We start from the raw sequence: 20,183 nt of genomic DNA on the forward strand, positions 1-20,183 counted from the left end.
TATAGTTTTCTTTAAGTACACAGAGATAATATGTTATCATCACCTGTAGTTGTCATTCCTTATAAAACTATCAGAAAGCCTTTCTTCCCTCAGACTGTGACTTAATTTCTATGGTTACGTTTTTCTCATCCCAGTTTCATTCCCAAACTTCTAGTAATCATTGTTTTAGTTTCTATTTCTAGATGAGCTTTTTGGACTCCTCATACTAATGGTATCAGGCGATGTTTGTCCTTCTTTGCCTGGATCATTTTACAGAACAAAATGCATTCTGTTTCTATTCATTTTTGTGGCAAATGGCAAGGTTTCATCCTTGCACAGATGGTGAGTATTTATCCATGGTTTCTGTACCATGTAATCTTTCAAATATACAACCTCCTTGCTTCCTTTTCTTAGTAATGTCAATAGTGATGTGAGAAGGCCAAGAGTGCAGACACCTTTCTCAGATTGACTCAATTTCTTTGTATACATCCCTGATCAGGGTTGTTGAGTTGTGTGATAGCTGTGTGATGTTTTTAAGAAACTTTTGTACTTACTCCACAATGGCTATAATTTACATTAAAACAACAGTGTGCAGAGTTCTCCACTTGCCCACAAGATCACTCGCATTATCTTTTGTCTTTTTAGTAAGAGTCGTTCTTATTAACATCACGTAATACTTCATTGTGGTTAAATTTGTGCTTTCCCAACTTTTACAGATAAAGAGCTTTCTTGTTTTCATGTACCTCCTGGCCATTTATGTGTCTGCCTTGAGAAAAATGTCTGCTATGATACACATTTATTTAAAACTAGGAACTTTGATGCCTGATCTATTGATGTTGAGTTGGACATTTTGGTTATTGACCCCTTATAAGACTGCTATTTTGCAAGTATGTTCTCCAAATCTGTGAATTATTTCTTTATTGATTCTCTTTTTCTATGTAGAAGGTTGTAAGTTTAATGGAATCCATTTGTATATCTTTGTTTCTGTTTTCTGTGCTCTGGAGATTTGTTCTAAAAAACTGCCTTGAAAAGTTTGTTATATGATTTAAAAAAGAATTTCATTGTGATGGTTCATTTTGGTTGTCATCTTGACTAGATCTGTGTAGGCAGAGGCTGCTCGTTTGTTTTTCAGCCTTCTAGACCCAAAATAATCACACAGAAACTATATTAAAACACTGCTTGGCTTGTTTGCTTAGGCTTTTTATTAACTAACTCTTACATCCTAAATTAACCCATTTTTATTACTTTATTTTTTACCATGAGGCTCATGGTTTAATGGTAAGATTTCGGCGGCATCTGTCTCCTTTTGCAGCTACATGGCATCTCCCTGACTCTGCCTTTTCCCCTCCTCTATCTGCTTGGAATTCCTGTCTTACTCTATTTTGTCCTGCCTGTAGGCCAAAACAGCTTTATTTATTAGCCAATAAAAGCAACATATATACAGAAGGACTTCCCATACCATTTCCCATTTTTTGTTCAAATAAAAAGGAAAGTTTTAATTTTAACATAGTAAAATTACATACAATGAAACAGTTATTAAGCAAGAATAATAGTTAAAATATTTAGTCTATCTACTTTTGGCTAATTAAGAAAAATATTCTATCATTTCTCCTATTTTTGTGAGCCTGAAGTTTTATATCTAATTTATTTTTTATAATTATAACTATCTTTTTAACTCCAAAAGGATATAATATTACCTAAGTAAACAAGAAGTGCATTGTAAGCAACTTTTAAAACCTTAGAATTAACAAAGACATCTCACTGTCTGAACAGTCACCCAAAGTTCCTTTGTAACATTTTGGGGGACCCATCTTCACCCTACAGGCTCATAGTATTTGGCAGATGTTTTTATGAAGCAGGAAATTTCAAAGACAGTTCCATCGATATCTGCAGTTTATCAGTCACTTTTTTCTGTGTCCTGCAGGATGTCCGGCAGACTCTATTATGAAGCAGAAACCCTGAAGGAATGTCTAACATTCTTTAGGCAACTTTAACAGTCATTTTTTTTGTGAGCCCTCCTTGTCCAGTTTATACAGCATACCGTCAAGCAGTCCAGGCAAGAGCAGTTGTTTATTATTGTTTGTTTGTTTGTTTTTGCCCAAATGACTAGCCTTGTCACAGTGTAGACAAATTTTATAATAAGTTTCTTCCATGCCTTTTAACCTCTTGGAAGTAATTGGTGCTGCCAGAAGCAGACATGTCTCACTGTCATGAAAAGTCCTAAGTTCTTAAAACATTTTAAATGCCACATTTTGTTACTTTTTGAAGGTTTGAAGAACACCTATCCATCTGAAAAATATCTCTCTACATCTAGAAAACCTAACTAACATGACTACAGTTTGACTATAATTAATTATAAATAATTATCTATTAACTTGTATTTTTCACAATAAATTACATTTTAAATGAGCTGCACAAACACAATACCTTAAACAAGAGCAGAAATACATATAACAAAATTGACCTTCTATTTGTATCAATAAACCAAGATCCATACCAATGCAAAGTATTTGTCTCCACAGCATAGCTCCCTTTAAATGTAAGCAATATTTATGGTGAGTTTAATGGAATCTGTTTATATATTTTTGCTTCTGTTTTCTGTGCTCTGGAGATTTGTTCTAAAAAAGAAAAACTGCCTTGAAGAGTTTCCCTTATGATTGAATAAAAGAATTCCTTTGTGATGGCTCATTTTGGTTGTCATCTTGACTGGATGTGGAGTTGACTAAGAGGCAAACCTCTGGGCTCCTGGTTTATCCCTTGATCAGTGTGATGGCCACATCTGCAGTTAACTGAAACCCAGGTGGCTGGGCATACCCATGAGGGAATTTTTTTTTTTTCTGGATTGTATCACCTGAGGTGGGAGACCCATCTTAAATGTGGCCACACTTTCTGGTGGCAGCCTACACAAAGGGCGTACAGGAAGGAAGCTCTTGTTCTTTGCCTGCTTGCTTCCAGTCCTCCACTCCCTGGCAAGTCCATTCCCTCACTGGTATTGCTGCCACTTCTTTGGGATTGGGACATACACTAAAAACCAACTGAGACATCCAGACTCCTAGACTGAAGGACTTTTGGATTCTTAGACTTTCCAATGTACGACAGTCGTTGTTGGAACGGTCAAGCCACAGCCTGTAAGCCACTCTATTAAATCCCATGTATCTAGAGAAACAAAATCTACAGTCTAGATAGTCCTGACTAATACAGTCAGGTTATTTGAAGCGGAAAGAGCCACCTGAATGTGGCACCTTCTGGTATGAGGGAAAAGCCTGGCTTTTCATCTGACTGCATTTCTGATTCTTTCCCATTGTTCTGCAAAGGTCATTTACCCTAATTGCTATTGCTGCTGCAATTCCTTTAGTAAGCTCTTAGCTTCTTTGGCCTTTCAAACATTGACTAAACACAAGTGACATGCCAGGATCTCCAAGATCCTAAGAGTCAGATGGGTCAGCTGAGGTAGGCATTCAGCCTAATACACCAAGCAGCTACTACCATCTCAGCTTCGTTAATGTGAAGATGGCATCGTTAGATTCATCTCTTGTGTAAGCCAATCTAATAGAACGTCCTCACATATATATTCCATCCTTTCTGCATCACTAGAGCAGCTGTTCTCAACCTGTGACCCCTTCGGCAAACCTCCTGCTCCAAAAAAATTTTACAGTGCTATTTTAACAGTAGCAAAATTATGGTTACAAAGCAGCAATGACAAAAATAATTTTATGGTTGGAGGTCACCATAACATGAAGGACTGTATTAAAGGGTCCCAGTATTAGGGAGGTTAAGATCCGATCTAGAGAATCGTGATTAATGTGCATTTAGTTACATAGTTTTAATTTTTTATATTTATGCCTTTGATGAATTTGAGTTGATTTTGGTATAAGGAAAGAGGGGAGGGAAAGGGGGGCTCAGTTTAATCTGAACGTAACCCCCAAAGCAGTTTTGTGATCATTTTGCTGAGAACGCTGTTGCTTGGCAAATCAGGGCACTGCAATGTGCTGTTCTCTTACCGAGTTCCAGATGTGTGCCTGGCATGTGCCCACGCCTCCACCCTCATCTAATAAGTAACAGCAACAAAATAAGTCAGACAATAATTTCAAGCATGTTTGTCATTGCCAACAAGTGTATGTGATGCAGAGTATTGAAATAAATGTCAACAATATCGATTTTCCTCTTTATATGCTCAAGTGAGAAATCTAGGAGGGGCAATTTATGTATTTTGCATTGGATTCTGATTGAGAAGGTCAATTTTAGAAGCCTGTTCAGAATAGGTCTGTTACCAAATGAATTCACACGCTGTTTCTATTTAAATCGCTTGTTCCTCCTGCATGTGTTCTGAGATACCTATGAAACATTCTGCGTCTATTCCTCCCCACCTTGAACCAGGTGTCATCTCTTACTTTGCCATGGATCCACCCAGATATCACACTTCAATACCGTTGCCCATCTGATTAACAACTAGCAGCAACCTGTCTGCCAGTGACTGTGTGCTTTTTAACTTTTCAGCAGCTCTCTGCCAGCCTGCTGTCAATCACTTTATTCAAATGACCCACGTTTGAAGCAGGGCTGCCATAGTCAGGGCACTTTCCTTACAGAAACACAAAGAGCTCAGCAGGTGGAAATTCAAGGCAATTGATGAGCATCCTCCTGCAGCTAAACTCCTTGAGAGAGCACACCTGTGAGGCCCAGGATTATTTCATCTCCAGCCTGTGTTTCAGAAGCAGCCGCATGCGGTTAACAGTGCAGAAGAAGCAGAACATAGAGGTCCGTTCTCAGGCTAGATATCTTAAGTTCACGACCTCATCAGTCAACTGCCATGCAATGTGAGGTGCATGGAAAAGAAAATCAAAACAGAAGAAAAATGAACAAAACAGTAAGAGAGAAACAAATACAGAATCACCCTCTACCCCAATGTAACATTGGTAAAATAAGATGGTAATCTCTAATATACCTCTGAATGTTGCTTATGAGCACACATGTGCTTATTTGTACGTGTACATAGAATTTTATAGTATATGTACCCCATTGGTGTGTGAAATGAAACTAAAAAATTTAAAAATACAGTGGGACCAGAAACACGGTGGAAGATATACAGAAGCAATAGTTAGCACAGCTCAGTTTCCCAAGGCCCTCAAGATGATTGAAAAATGAGCCCATCTTGACAAGCAAGTGAGATTCCTTACCTTGGGGGAGGTAAAGAGGGAGAGAGGGGAGGAGTGAAGGAACGAGGGAGGAAGGAAGAAGCGGAGAGGAAGGAGGAGGGAGGAAGGGCCACTGTATCTTTCAGGCTTGCACATTTTTGACATAATATCAAGAAAACTTGAGTTAGGACAGGCCACTTTCCAAAGACCAACGTATTCCACCCCTATTACTAACTAACCCTTAGGGGACTATAAATAATATAAAGGATAAATAAATCAGCTATGGGCTGATTCATTAAATCATATGAGCTAATATTTAACTTCTTTTTTTTACTCAAAAATCTATTGAAATTATAATTATTAAGTCATTTCTTTTCTTTTTTTTTTCAAGGCAGCGTCTCATGCTGTAGGCAAGGTAAGCACTGAACTTGTGGCTCAGAATCCTAAGCACTGGCCGATGGACACGAGCCACCACACTCATCTGGCAATTTATTTTAAAGATGACAAAGTTAATCTTCAGAGAACAACCAGACATTTTATTTAGCTTCCTAAACTCTGACTTCTCCGTTCATCCTCTGAAAATCGCTGCTCCGGCCGGCTCTGCTGGCTTCAGATTGTTGGCTCTCAGTCCTTTCCATGTCTTAATGGCCAAAGCTCTCCTAAGGCGATGCTAAGACTGTTTCATCAGCCTTGGTCTTTTCTTTTAATTTATGTGGTGGAATTTATTTGCTCACTGGAGTGAGTAATTTTCGATATCTTGCCAAACAGCCTGTGGCAAGTGAAAATACAGGCTGCATATATTAAAACTTTCTGTTAGAATAGAACGCAACAAAAGCAAATTATGCCGCGAAGTGAACGCCATTGGACTGCAGGCACTCGTGAGTAATTAAAAACTTCCTTCTTATCTGTAATTAAGAAAGCAAATTTGCCGTACGTATTTGAGAGGCACTAGAAGGACACAGTGTGCCCTGTGGCTCCAATGCTCCATTTGACTTTGTCATTGGCGTTATTTTTACCACGGATCTGCATAAATGCCTCATATGTCATCCAGCACCTTATTCAGAACCCACTGCGTACATCCACGGAGTACCCATATCCATAGACATCTCCATATGACATCCATGGAGTACCCATATCCATAGACATCTCCATATGTGTATGGAGTTAGTAGTTTTCGTCCGGTTTTACTGTTTTTATAGACTGAGATCACTTTTTAGATGAAGTGCTCTCTGGTTTCATGTAGTGTTATGGAAATTCTCCATTAGTTCAGAACTTTAACACGTGGTGACGGCTGCCGCTGTGAAAAGTGTCTTGTCAGGCAGGCATGCCTGGTCAGTCCTGGGGACAGTCAGCATGGCCTGGATCGCAGGACTGGTGGAAGTCTGACTGAAAGCAGCTGCCCCCGTGGAGCACACCAACAGAAGAGGACATTTTGGGATCTATTGTGTCTTCCGGTGGCAGCAGCATCTGGCTGTGCTAGGAGGCACTGGCTGTGGTCCAGGCATTGAGTCCTCTCCCAGCTGCAGAGCACACGGAAGCCATGAAGAGCTCAAGGGAGGTATGAGAAGAATCACCATTGCAAGAGCACACACAGCTCTGTCGCAAGTGGACCAAGCTGAGGCTTGGGGGAGTGACCTGCTGGGTCACCTCTAGGTAACTCATGCTGGAGTGCTCGCTGCGGTTACAGCCCTGGGATGGACATCAGTCCAGCTTCAGGCCGTTCTCAGCGCATGCTCATTTGGCAAAGCGGAGCTTCAGCTTACCGTGGGAAAAAAGTGATAGGGCTGGAAACTCATCGGCATTGTTCAAGAAAACTCGTTATAATGTTACATTCAAAATATGATTCCTCTATTTTGATTTTTTTGTTTTCTTTTTATTTATTTATTTTTTTATTGAAAAAAAAATTTTCCGCCTCCTCCCCGCCTCCCATTTCCCTCCCCCTCCTCCCGCCCCTCTCCCCCTCCCCCCACTCCTCTTCTCCTCCCTCTCCAGTCCCAGGAGCAGGCAGGGTTCCCTGCCCTGTGGAAAGTCCAAGGTCCTCCCCCCTCCATCCAGATCTAGGAAGTTGAACATCCAAACTGTCTAGGCTCCCACAAAGCCAGAACATGAAGTAGGATCAACACCCCATGCCATTGTCCTTGGCCTCTTGTCAGCTCTCATTGTCCGCCATGTTCAGAGAGTCCGGTTTTATCCCATGCTTTTTCAGTCACAGTCCAGCTGGCCTTGGTGAGCTCCCCATAGATCGGTCCGACTGTCTCAGTGGGTGGGTGCACCCCTCGTGGTCCTGACTTCGTTGTTCATGTTCTCCCTCCTTCTGCTCCTCATTAGGACCTTGAGAGCTCAGTCCGGTGCTCCAGTGTGGGTCTCTGTCTCTATCTCCATCCTATTTATCTTCCCTGCCTCCCCGCCCCTTCTCTGTGGGCACAGGTCAAGTGCAGGTACCTCAGGAGGCCAGAGCTGTTGGATCCTCTGGAGCAGGAGTTACAGGTGATTGTGGACCGTCTCAGGAGGGTCCTGGGAATGGAGCGTCAGTCCTCTGCCAGAGCACCAAGCATTCTCAACCACACTGGGTCATTTCTCCAGTTAGATTCTCACATTTCTTTAAATGCAATTTATAATGGTAGTAAAATTTTGAATGGTTGTAAAAATACGTGGTTTCACTTTTGATGATTATACTCAAGTTTGGTGTGATTGTTACCAAAACGTCTGTTAGTTACCGTTTCAGCTGTAAATGCCAAGATAAGCTTGTGAAAGCGAACTCCTCATAAAAATGATTTTATGAGGAATGCCGTGCAAGGCAATATTTAATTATTCGAATATTTTAGTTTTACCATTTTAAAAAAATAAAACAAAGAGAACATAGTTGCATTTTCAACTAGTTCTCGTCATTTCTCCTGGCTTTCTTAAACGTTTTGGAAAACCTAAGCCACTGGGGCTTTTCAGTGATTCATATGCTCGGAGGAGCCTGCAAAACTGAGAATCCAGGCTCTCCTGCAGCCTGCAATGGACTGGTAGTTGACGCTGCCCCATTGCTACAACCATTCAACTACAAATCAGGCTGGAAGAGTAATCCAAGAGGGGTCCATTTAGTGGAAGGTTACTCTCCTTTCCAAAAAGTCCCCCCAGATAGCTTCAAGTAAGAAGAGTTCAGAAACTTCCCTCTTCCTGACTCTGCAGCCGGTCAAGGGTTGTTCTGGAGGCCCGCCCATTCCAGACCCAATCATCCTGGTGCTGGCTGAGTACAGTTCTCAGGGTTTTTCTGGGGAAAGCCTTCCAGCCGCCCTCCAAGGCTTCCAGCCTTCCTCCAAGACCAGTTGCTGTGGGTGCCCGCAACCTGTGAACTCACGCCAGCTCCCTGAGACTTCACAGAAGGCCAAGGCGTTCCAGGACACACAGAGGCTGTGGCCAACTGCCCAGGGGGCGGGGAATGTTCTCTGCTCTCAGTTGCCCTTCAGGTTCTGTGCCCTGGGGGCCTGGCAGTGGCAGAATCATGTGGGCACCTGGTGCGGTGGCCCGGGAGCGAGTGCCCCTCCCGGAGGCTCCTCTAGGATGTTGATCTCGGACTCAGCTTGGGATCTTTTTCTTTCACTTTTCTTTTAGCTGGGGTTGGGACTCCCCAGCTGGAAAGCGAACTGGGAAACCGGGGAAACCCCAGCTGATTCGCCCCTCGTACCTTGATTGCTCACACTGGCTGCCGCCTCGCACCCTGCAGCCAGAAATCGATGGAGGTACAGAATGGGAGGCGGTGGTGATGGTGGTGGTGGATCAACAATGGAAGTTTTCCCGAAAGCCTACGCCCGGGGGCCCCTCCCAGCTCTGGCTCTGCTCAGGCACCCTTCTCCCCACCAGCTGCGGGCCAAGGCGCCCCGCCCTCTTGACCGAGACTTCAGTACTCAGTGGTACTATATGCAGAGTGTTTTCCCTTCTGTCCAGCCATTCTTCTCCGGGGTTCTCCTCTACATTTTCCCCTTGCAGAGTAGGGCAGCTTGCCGGTCCTCCTGCGAGTCTTACCAGCCCGCTGCGCCCTGCAGCTTGTGGTGTACCTCGCTCCGCGCTGCAGGGACCTTGCCAGGGCAGGCCCAGGGGGAGCAACGCGCGGCTGTCTGCCCCCGCCCAGCTGCAGAGTTGGACGAAGACAGGATCCTGCTGCTTGGAAGGCTGAGTTCCCCATCTATCCGAGGAGCTCAGAGAGGTCAGGAAAGGTACCAGCGCTTCTCTCCTTTCCACATTCCCGTTCCAAACTTCTGCTGGCCCTGGTGAATGGATGCATGCTCTGGACTCTCTCTCTCTCTCTTTCCATTTTCAAAACTCACCTCTTCCTTGATGAAGATGTGTATTCTAAGGGAAAGAAATGAGCAGGGATGGCCATAGGTCTGGGTCTGTATTAGCCACAACTTAGCTCGAATCACCTAAAGCTTATCACCATAGTTGTCTGTTTGTAATGTCATACCGAAAGGAAGCAATGCTGGAAAATTGTCCTGAAATCGAATCCGTACTCACGGGGGCGTTAGATGAAAACCTGGCTACCTTTTTCAAGTGATTTTGAGGCTGCAACTCTGCAGGAATGCGAAGGTCAAAAGAATTTCTATAACCCCGGTGTTGTTAAGGTTGTGCTGACTTCCCAGGACAAGGAAACATGTAAATACTGTAAACAATGCAGGTTCCAGACTCTTCACAGAGTCGTCAGAGTGGGAGTGGAAGCAAGTGACTGTCTGCAGCTGCTTCCACTGGTGACTTAAACTGATTTCTGATCTTCTCCTTGGCGGCAGGTCTCTGCCAATGCCTATCACCCACCCTCACCTTTGTCTGTAGCAGGAGAGGTCTGCTTGTACTTGCTGGGTTCTCTGTTTTGATTTGGTAAATAGTCAGATAAATAAGATTAGCCATCTTTCTGTGTAGAGGCTGCAATTTAGATCCTTATTAGCAATGAATAATTTAGAGGATTTCCTGAAGAAAGCTGGGTGGGCTTCATAAAGAAGGGAAGCTACTCCAGAAGGAATGCCTATAGAAAATAAAGGACGAGAGACAAAACAATAGTCATTTGAGGCTTTTAGCGTGAAAAAAATAAAAATCAGGAATTTTACTTAATGTCGGAGCATCAGAAAGTGCTTCAGGCGTGTTCTAAGTGTGTGAGCTGGTCCTGATTTTATGCTTCTTTCTTTTTTCTTCTGGGAGTTTGCAGTTGGACTCCCATGGGACCTCTTGCCTTGTGATCTGTTTTGGAACATGATAGGGGGTAGGTTTTCCCTAGCTCAGGTTTCTGACAGTCTTTTCATAGTTTGGATGTTATTGCTGGGGACAGCTTTACAGCGTGATGGGCAGCTAGTTCTGGTGGGTTAGAGGAAAAATGCTACCGGGCTTTTTTGTTTAAATCTTGTTTCAATGATAGAAAATGTCAGTATCTGTATTGCATGATATAAAATTTGTCAGTGACACATATTTTTATAAACTAATTTTGAAGATAAAAAATGGCTTAAGGTTATTGAAACAGAATTTGGAGACTGAAGAATTTTGACCTTGGCAAGCACTTCTGCTAAGGTGTGCGGCCCCTCAGCAATTTCAGGAAGGCTGAAAAGGAACTCTGCAGATGTAGATTTTCCGGAGGGAAATGTTTGTGATGCTAATCAACTCTATTGAAGGGCGTCTGATCCTAGCCTTTTAAAACATTTTAGACTTTAGACCCCTGCCTGGTGTCTCCTAGATTTCTCTGCTCTTGCATTTTGTCAACCATTCTTCTGAACGCTGGCTACTGACCATACGGGAAATATAGTCTTCAGTCCATAGCCTGAATCCTGTAGTAACATGCGTCAACGACTTAAACTCTAAGCTCTAAATATTGTTCTAAGTATACCCATGCTTAGAAAGTGTCACATGGAGCACCCAGTAAATATAAATAATTGTGCATTTAGTAATCACTCTGTAAACTAACTCCAATAATTTATGCAAGGAAACAGGGCTTGGGAGGCAGATCTCTTCTGACCCAGACAGACCTAAGATTGCAATGGTGATAAAAAATGAATTATTCCCATTGAACTATTTCCCACAGTTTGATAGTGACAATTACCACTTCATTTGGACCAATGTTATGATGTTAGTTTGGGTTTCAAGTTACTTCTGCAGCTGATACTATTAATTATATATTGAAAGATCATAATCAAATAATTTCTATATGTGTTTGATCCCTTGGAAAAAAAATTATGGTCCCTGAATGAAACTATCTGCTAGTGTGTATCAGTTTTTAAATAATGGCTCATAATGGGCAAACCTGGATTGATTTCGGTATCTCAATCCCTCTGCTTGTCGTTTTATCCATTCAGGTAGGAAGGTAGGGCTCAAGGAGAGACGGGAGCGGAAGATTCTCCTGCTGCATCATGACTGAGCATGAGTGGTTGTTCTTTGAGATGTCTTCTTTAGAAAGTCTAATGTGGTGGGGTTGGCAAAGAGTCAGGTTCCCTCTTCTCTTAGCCTCAACATTAGATCTTCTGAGCCTCTGTGCAGCTCTGGCAACAGCAGGGGTGGCTGTAACTCAGTGTTAGTGTGAGGGAATGTTCTGTAGAAGTGTTGAGAGAAAATGAGTGGGTTTTGTGAGAAAGTGGAAGGCAATTAATTAGTAATTATTTTATATTGTGTTTCATTTAACTAATATCAAAATTACATATACATGCACTTATGTATCTTACAGGTTTGAATATGTCCATGTGTGTTAGCAGTTATCAGCAGATAGAAGGACTATTTTAAATTATATTTGGGTTATATTGGATGGAAAAGCAAGGATACTCTAGATATCGTAACTGAGATACTGAAGTAAAAATTGTTAACGTGTTCAGAAGGAAGCAAAGGTGAGCCCGAAAGTTACCAACAGAAAGGCTCTGGTGTCTCCGGCACCATGTTGGCATGCCGTAGGCACAGCCCCATTGAATTCTAATGCGTTTCATATTTGTTCCTACTGTACAAAAAGGAAAAGAGCAAAAGGTGGTGCTTCCATGTCCTTCCATGTGGAGTAGGATCCAGCTAGCCAGGCATTGGTCTACTTAGGATCCAGCTAGGGAGACACCATCCCTGTGGAGTAGGATCCAGCTAGGGAGACATTGGTCTACTTAGGATCTAGCTAGTGAGATGTTGGTCTACTTAGGATCCAGCTAGGGAGACACCATCCCTGTGGAGTAGGATCCAGCTAGGGAGACATTGGTCTACTTAGGATCTAGCTAGTGAGATGTTGGTCTACTTAGGATCCAGCTAGGGAGAAACCATCCCTGTGGAGTAGGATCCAGCTAGGGAGACATTAGTCTACTTAGCATCTAGCTGGGGAGACATTGGTCTACTTAGGATCCAGCTAGGGAGATATTGTCCCTCTGGAGTAGGATCAGCTAGGGAGACATCGCTGAAGTTAAGACTGACTCTATCACTGCTGTTTTTGTGGGTGTCAGGCTCTTTGTGTTCAGTGCAGTGAGGTATAAAAACACATGTCTATGCCAGGAAGCAGGCATTGGCCATCATTTGAGTGATTGTTTTGCTTTGTATTAAACAGTGTTATCTCTTTCTAAAGTGTTATTTTGGGCCAGCAAGGTGACTTGTCGAGTAAAGGAGCTAGCTATGTAAGCCTGGTGACCTGAGTTCAAACCACGAAACTGCGAAAAGGCTGAAAGAGAGCCCACTCCGTGATGGACCAGGGCGCCTGTGACTCCGGTCTCCATCGTGCATACACACAGAATGATAATAAAAACTGATTAGAAGTCAGGTATTCAGTGCTGGGGTCAGAATTCGGAAGGTGGAGTTCATTGGGTCTGGACACATTCTCCAGAGTGGAGCCAGAGTGTTGAGATGCATGGGTTTGAAGTGTTCTAGCCCACTGCAGGGTAGAGGTCCATAGCCACAGTGTGATGGCGATCTATGGATCTGAGTGTAGATATGTGTGCTCTCTCCAAATGCTCGTTTCTTCTACGTCTTCAGGGGTTGCAGAACACGTTAGGAGGACCATAGAAATTATTGAGTCAGATGAAGAAATAGAAACTGAAAATAATCAAGGGTGGGGCTTGGGGAAGGGATGAGTATGGGGCTGGTGGGGGAAGGGAGCTGTATTCATTGTTGTGACACAGAAAGAGGCCCTGAGAAGTCCCTGGCGTCCAATAACATTGAGTCACAGTTCTTGGTAGACACTTTACTCCTGTGCTTTCCGCCTGAAGTGTTCAAAACGAAGCCGCCGTTGGAACCGCATGACCAAGTTCTGAGGTGATCAAGGAATCTTTCCCTTTGTGGAAAACCTTCATAGTTAAACTTATGTTTTCCTGATTTTGTTTTCTGTTTATGTTGGGTATAGGAAGGTGTGTGTGTTATTGTGTGTGTGTGTGTGTGTGTGTGGTGTGTTTTGGGGGGGATCATTCCTCAGGTATCCATCATTAATTTTCTCTTGAGACAGAATTTCTCATGGGCTTGGAACTCATTCATCAGGATGGGCTGGTTGGCTAGTAAGTTATAGAAATCTGCCTGCTTCTGCCTCCTCAGCATTGGTCGGATTGCAGTCTCAGGGGAATGTGCCTCACTCTTTTGAAATGTGTGTTCTGGTGATCACACTCAGGTTATCAGGCCTGTAAAGCAAACACTCAACAACTGGACTATCCTTCTCTAATCCTACTGTTTCCAACTTTTATTCTTAATTCTCCACAAGAAAATTAAAATTAAATACTACTACTGTTTTGGGATATTATTTTTAATATTTTTAGTGCATAACACAAATAACTCTTGTACTTTTGATAAGTAGGAACTAGTTATAAACCAAGACCATATTGGAAATATGTATCAAAGCAGTGGACAAGATACTAATGTCAAGGCTTTGACTGAAGGCATCTCCTCTATGAACATTTCTCCTGTCTGTGGCACCGTGGAGGAGACTCTGAGTGGGAAGAGTGTGCCTTTCTTTGCAAAAGAGGGAAAGGGTAATCGTGAAAAGGGAAGAGGAAAGGGAGAACTCAGGCTCATCTATTGAAAGCTCCTCTGGGTGCAGTGGGTGTGGCTTTGTGGGTTTGGCTTTTTAGTTCCTTTGGTACCTTGTGCCTCCCTCCCCTAGGCACAAGTCCGAGGGTAGGCGGGAGAGCTCTGATATAGTTCAGCCTTAACTTTACCCTCCCTCAAGCTTCTGGACAACCAGGAGAGTGGGAGTATTGAAGATCCTAGGTTGATTGCTATGGAGCATCCCCTGGTGATTTGGAACTGAGTGTCTGGAGGCTTGGGTAAGCTATGGTTCCTCATGGTACCTTCTAGACCCAGCTCCTGCCATGCTGCCTCTGCTTTTCCATGTACTTGTTATTCCACGTGCTGACTTCAGTGAGAGACGCTGTTTCAAAAGCAAGGGGGAAGGAGGAGGACATCTCATGCTCATCTCTGATTTCCATGTACATGTGCACATTCAGGCTTGTACACACACATGCACACACATACATAGCAACACACACACACACACACACACACACACACACACACACACTGATGGAACAGTAGAGTCTTTATGCCTAGCCAGGATCTGGCCATAGGGTTGATTTGTATTAACTTCAATAAGAGTCAACCACATCATCCAAGAGTTTGACGGCTGAACAAGGCTGTAGAGGAAATCAGAGACAGAAGCCATATGGGGAAAATGGCCAACTAAGGTGATAAGATAGGTATAATTTGGGGGTAGAATTAATGATGGAAAAGACAAATTAAACCTAAGGAAATCTTCTGGAAATTCAAGTAGTTAATTCAAGTGTGCTGTCTCTTGTCTGTTGTGGTCATTCAAGGACATAACTCTAGTAACCGCTTCGGTCCCTCTTCCCCTGACTTCTTTCTTCCTAGTGGACCTTCCCTATCACCTATGTCCTGATTTCTTCTATTAAGAAAAAATTATCCTAAGGTTTTTTGTTATATTTCTTTCCACTATATCTGATATTTCCCAACATATAAAAAAATTTCCCTATTCTTAGACTCTTTTAAAACAAATCAATTAAATTTTATGCTCTTGTGTGAGAAGAGTTTTCCATGTGGAGATACAACACACACACACACACACACACATTAGAAGCCCATAACTGGCCAAACTAAGTATACCCCAAAGTCCCACTTTTTAAAAATTGGGGTTACTTACAGAAGTATGGGTGAGGGCTGTTTTTAGAAGCAAGAACTACTCAAAGAGAGCTGCATCACCAAAGCTCACTTCAGCATGGGTGGACAGCTCACAAAATCTGCCATCCCGCTGGCAGCTCAAAGGGGTGGAGAGTACCCTTTCCAGGTGACTAAGTTTATCTGAGCCTGCTTCTTCCAGGCAGTTGGTCTAGTACGTTATGTAGCTTGACTTTTCTAAGATTATCTCTCAGCAGTCGTGATTGTTTATTATGGGAGGGAGGTGCCTAGCAAGTCTGGTGAGTCTCAGGGACTTCCTGGAGCGATTTTGAGTTGTTTACTTTTTTTCTTAAGGAGCTTTCCTTAAGGAAGAAAGAAGGTTTGGGATCTGGGAGGAGACTGCTACACAGCACATGCCCACTTCTCTGAAAGTGTACTTGTCTTGTTAAAGAGTCAAATAAACTAGGTGTAGTTGACTCCACAGGCTAGTTCTTGGCTCTCTTCCCTACCCAGGCCCTATCTTTACCATACTAGCAACCATTTCACGCGTTAACTAGTTGTTTATTTCTCAATGTGAAAATACAGCAAAGTCTGAGAGTTGGGCCCTTAAACCTGATCTCTACTTGGGCTTCCTGTCATGGTGATCTCATCCTGACGCACGGATTTTAATGCTTTCATGGGCTGATGATTCATAAATTTATGCCTCTAGTCATGACCTACAGCATGAACTCCAGACTCATATTCAAAGTCTGTACATCATCCCTGATTAGATGTTTAACACATTGGATTCTCAACTTTACTCCATAATCTACCTGTCCCAGAATAGTTTCTTGTGATATTTGGTGACAATCCCATTTAAGTTCTGTAAGTAACCAATGAGTAAATCAGTATGAGTTATTCTTAATTTCTGTTGTGCTTATGCTCACATTGACTTTGCCACCAGATTACCTTTGAATGGCATTCAATATCTAAATGATAGTAATGATGGACTTTGACATTCTTTGCCACCTCCTGTCTATGGCTTATTATATCACTGTTTGCAGTTCAGCCTTGAAGATTTTAAATTAGATCTTTAAATTATGATTACATATTTTTTCTCATGCTGTTTGTTCCCTGGGTGCTGAGATCTCTGACCTTTCTTCTGCCCCCAACATACAGCGACACGATATAAACAGGACAAATTACAAGAGAAGGTGCCATTTAAAAATAAGAAAAAGAAAAGCTGGGATAACCACTAGTCCATAGAAATTCTCAACCCAGCCAGGCCTAGTTCCTTGCTTCTCTCTGCCCTCAAAGCAGAAAGTGTGCCTAATAAAAGCTCATATTTGTTCCCAGAGAGTCAGAACAGAGTCCAAGAACGGAGTCCTGTGAAGGGAATTCTGAGTGTGTGAAAACCGTAACAAGACTTGCAATCTCAGTTTCTTGAGAACACAGAATTATTCTTGGAATCTACCTATGTGCTGCTCCAAGGCTTAGCATATAGGGGTGAGTTTGCTTCAGCTGTTGCTATTCATATAACTGTATGGAAATCGTGTTTGCCGCATGTAGCTTGTCCTTGACTTTGAATGTTTTACTCGGGTGACTCTTTTTAACCCTCGAAGTATAAATTGTCTGATGCCCTGAATAAAGTTGGCCATTGCATGAGACTTTAGGCCGCCTCATATTACGGCCTTGTTCTCACAGGTTCAAGGCTCCAACTAGAGTGGTAAACACCAGAGAATAGTCCTCTTGGCCTTTTATCTCCACTCTTTGGATATTTGGCTCCTTGGACCTTTTCTCTTCTTTCCCTAAGAAATAGCTCATATTCTCAATTAAGGTTTCTCCTTCCTCCTTTTAGAGTTAGACTACCTGTATATTCTTATATGTAGTTGATGGTGTTCTATTTTTGTTTTTAAGTTTAAAAATCTTTAAAACTTTGGGGTTTTCTTTGAGTTTTATTGAGGTCCGTTCCACTAAGAAGAAATACTGCACAATGCCTGAGACTGGCTGCTCTTTACTTTTCTATGAATCAGAAAATTGTAGAAGGAGCCCATGGGTGTTTTGGAGTCTTTTAGAGTGACTGGCAAGAGCTATAAGACGTGACCTTAAAACTTTCTCAGGTGTTAATGAGAGGTTCACATACACAAGCGATTTGTCTTTAACCTGAGAGTGCCTGGTTCTAATGGACCTCAGATATGAACTTTGCCCCAAGACCATGTGTTTCTTTGATAATTTGTTGTCTAGACAAGCAAGGAGGAAAATCAGTTTTGTTTCTAACTAGGCAAGGACTTTGTTTTTAAGACAGAGTGTCATGTAGTCCATGCTGCTTTGGAACTTTGCTGTGTAGCTAGACTTTTCTTACTTTGTGATATACCTGCTCTGCCTCTCCAACGCTGTGACTGCAACCATGGCCCCACAGCCAAGGTGAAACTCGCCCATTTTTCTGGTCCCATATTTAGTCTTAGCCTCAAAATTCAGCCAGTTGTCATTTTCAGAAGTCCATTTTTTTTCTTCAACATTATTCTAGGCCACAGTGCTACCAATAACATTCTGCAATGTAATGTAGCATGATTTGTCCTTTCTTTAGACTCCAGGAACATGACATCACCACCTTACTAGTCTTTACTGAGAGTGTCTTTACCTTTTCTCAACTGTCTATTGCCTGATCTATTAATTTCAGTATCATCAATCCCTATGTAAATTGATACCCTAAACTTATTATCATAAAATTAAAAAAAGTTTTTTTGGGGCTAAAGATCTGTACAAGGGACTATAGTGATGATTTTCTCTCCTTCAGTACTAGCATGCTCAGCAAGAATGTCTGTCCATTCAAGGCCCTGGTGGAGAAAGGCCCATCTGTGTGGAGCATAGTATCTGTTGCTTGGTTGGCTTAGTTGTTCCCCACAAGGCTTTCCCCTTGGCTGAGTGGAATGTCCTGACAGCAGGAGGAGTTCAGGATTGTCAGACTTGCTTTTGTTGTTGTTTTTAGTTGAAAAAAAATATTTTTTTGTACAATATATTCTTTTCCTGGTTTCCCCTCTCTTGGCTTCTCCCAGATCCATTCCACCTCCCTCCCCATATAACTCCATCCCTTTCTTTCTTTCCTTACAAAGAAAACAGACAGAAAAAAAAAGCCCACCAAACACAAGAAACACACACACACACATAAGGTCCATAAAAACACAACATTGGAATCCATACTATACAAGTAAAAGACCACTAAGATCAAAAATTCCCAAATAAAGTAATATGAAAAAAATCTACAAAAATACCCCTCAGTTCATTTTGCGTTGGTCATCTGTTGCTGGGTATGTGACCTCCTGTTAAATGTGGTAAACATACCATTGGAGAAGATTATCTTTTTCCTTTGTAAGTGGGTGTCAATTGCAGACATCTTCTTGCTAAGGGGTGGGAGCCCGTACCCACTTACATAACACTCAGCTTCTGTAAGACAGGAAGTAGAAACTGTCAACAGGCAAGGACTGAGAATTCAATTCTGACTGTCACACTTGTATCATTCTGCTGGGGAAAAGTACTTGTAAGGCCATACTCTACTCAAGATTAGAGGACAGAACATTATTTCTTGACAAGTAGCCCGACATGCATAGCCAGAGGCTGGAAGCCATTGCTTTATGCTACCTACTTCTGAAAATTAAATTCCACAAAGGGTGGTATTGTAAAGAAGCTACTTGGGCCATACTGCTGTTGTTTTCCAAACCCTCCTCTAACTCCAATAAAATCCAAGTTCAATTACAATGACTGGTGTCCTTGTCACATCTGTTCTTCTGGGTTCAGTGATTTACTATCACAGACACCTTTTCTATTTATCAACACTAATGCCACGTTCTTGCCTTAGAACCTTTAAACTTGGGGCTACTTTTTTCTCATGAATTCTCTTATCTGAGATATGACAATTCTCCTTAAGGTCTTTTGGGGTTTGACTCAAGTACCTCATTTACATAGACGTCTTTTGTGATTGATGGTCTTCAAACTGCATGCCCAGCAGTAGTGCCTGCTTCTCTTCTCTTCACTGCTGTTGTAGTCTGACATAGTCCCGTGGGTAATACTTCTGAGGCTTAGAGGGCTAGTGGGTATTGCAAATACAGGGCTAGTTTCCAGGTATTCAAAATTAGAGGGTGTCTTGTGGTGCAAGTGGCAACAAGAAAACTTACTCAGATACCAATTCAAAAGTGAACTTATTCAGATGTCAATTCAAAAGCAATTTATAAAAAAGTAGATACATATCTGTTCATGTTTTATTAACTGATGTGTAAGGTAATACTCAGTTTTCAGAGCTTTATTTATGTTCATAAAAAGGAACTCTGGACTTGGATATAAGAATTATTTAATGAGTTGTGAACAGTTCTCTTGTGCTGCAGAATAAAATGCAATGTAGCACATATTTTTGTGATTTTCTTCATTAACCAAAGCCTTGCCATTTGTTGGTTCTAGATTATGGGTGTTTCTAGTAGAAACTTGAATGCATGAATGAATGAGTGATGGATGGATGGATGGATAAATATATTGCTACCAAGGACAACAAAACTGTTAAATATAGGAAAGGCTAGGCATGGTTGCCTATACCTGACAATTCCAGTCCTCAGTTGACAGCGACAGGAAGATGTTGAGTTCAAGGCCAGCCTGGGATATATTATAAGGCCTTTGTTTCCAAAACCCAAGCAACCAACCACACATTTAACCAACCAATCAACCAGTCAAGTAAACAAACAAAAAACTACTGGGAGAAAAAAAGAAGAGTTATTTTCAGAGAGAATCTAATTGCTGACTTTATACATTAATTGTTTTCTTCAGTCACCAGTACTGTCAAGAGCCTAGAATGCATAGGCTGTATACTGAGCACTTGGCAGGTTTTGAGTCAGTGGGGCACATGAGAGAAGAGTTGGGGTGTTAACATAGTCGTCCTAAGAGCTAGGAAAATAAGAGCTAGGGATTCCACCTAAAACCAGAAAAGGAGAAACTGATTTTGGAATCTCCAGACTG

General features: G+C 42.1%; 1 protein-coding gene across 6 annotated transcripts in view; it reads left to right on the forward strand.

Moving 5' to 3' along the window:
* Positions 1-8,545: 8,545 nt before the first annotated feature.
* Il15 (interleukin 15) overlaps positions 8,546-20,183 on the forward strand; it is a 74,730-nt gene continuing 63,092 nt past the window's right edge. For 2 of the 6 annotated variants that reach the window (XM_057753860.1, XM_057753861.1), the window contains exon 1: positions 8,990-9,313. The gene's annotated coding sequence lies outside the window, so the exon portion shown is untranslated. Of the gene's footprint in view, positions 8,840-8,989; positions 9,314-20,183 lie in introns of those variants that run through there. The other 4 variants (XM_057753862.1, XM_057753863.1, XM_057753864.1 and 1 more) reach the window with 3 other exon arrangements.

Source organism: Chionomys nivalis, chromosome 21 (genome assembly GCF_950005125.1).
Source record: "Chionomys nivalis chromosome 21, mChiNiv1.1, whole genome shotgun sequence".
NCBI lineage: Eukaryota > Metazoa > Chordata > Mammalia > Rodentia > Cricetidae > Chionomys > Chionomys nivalis.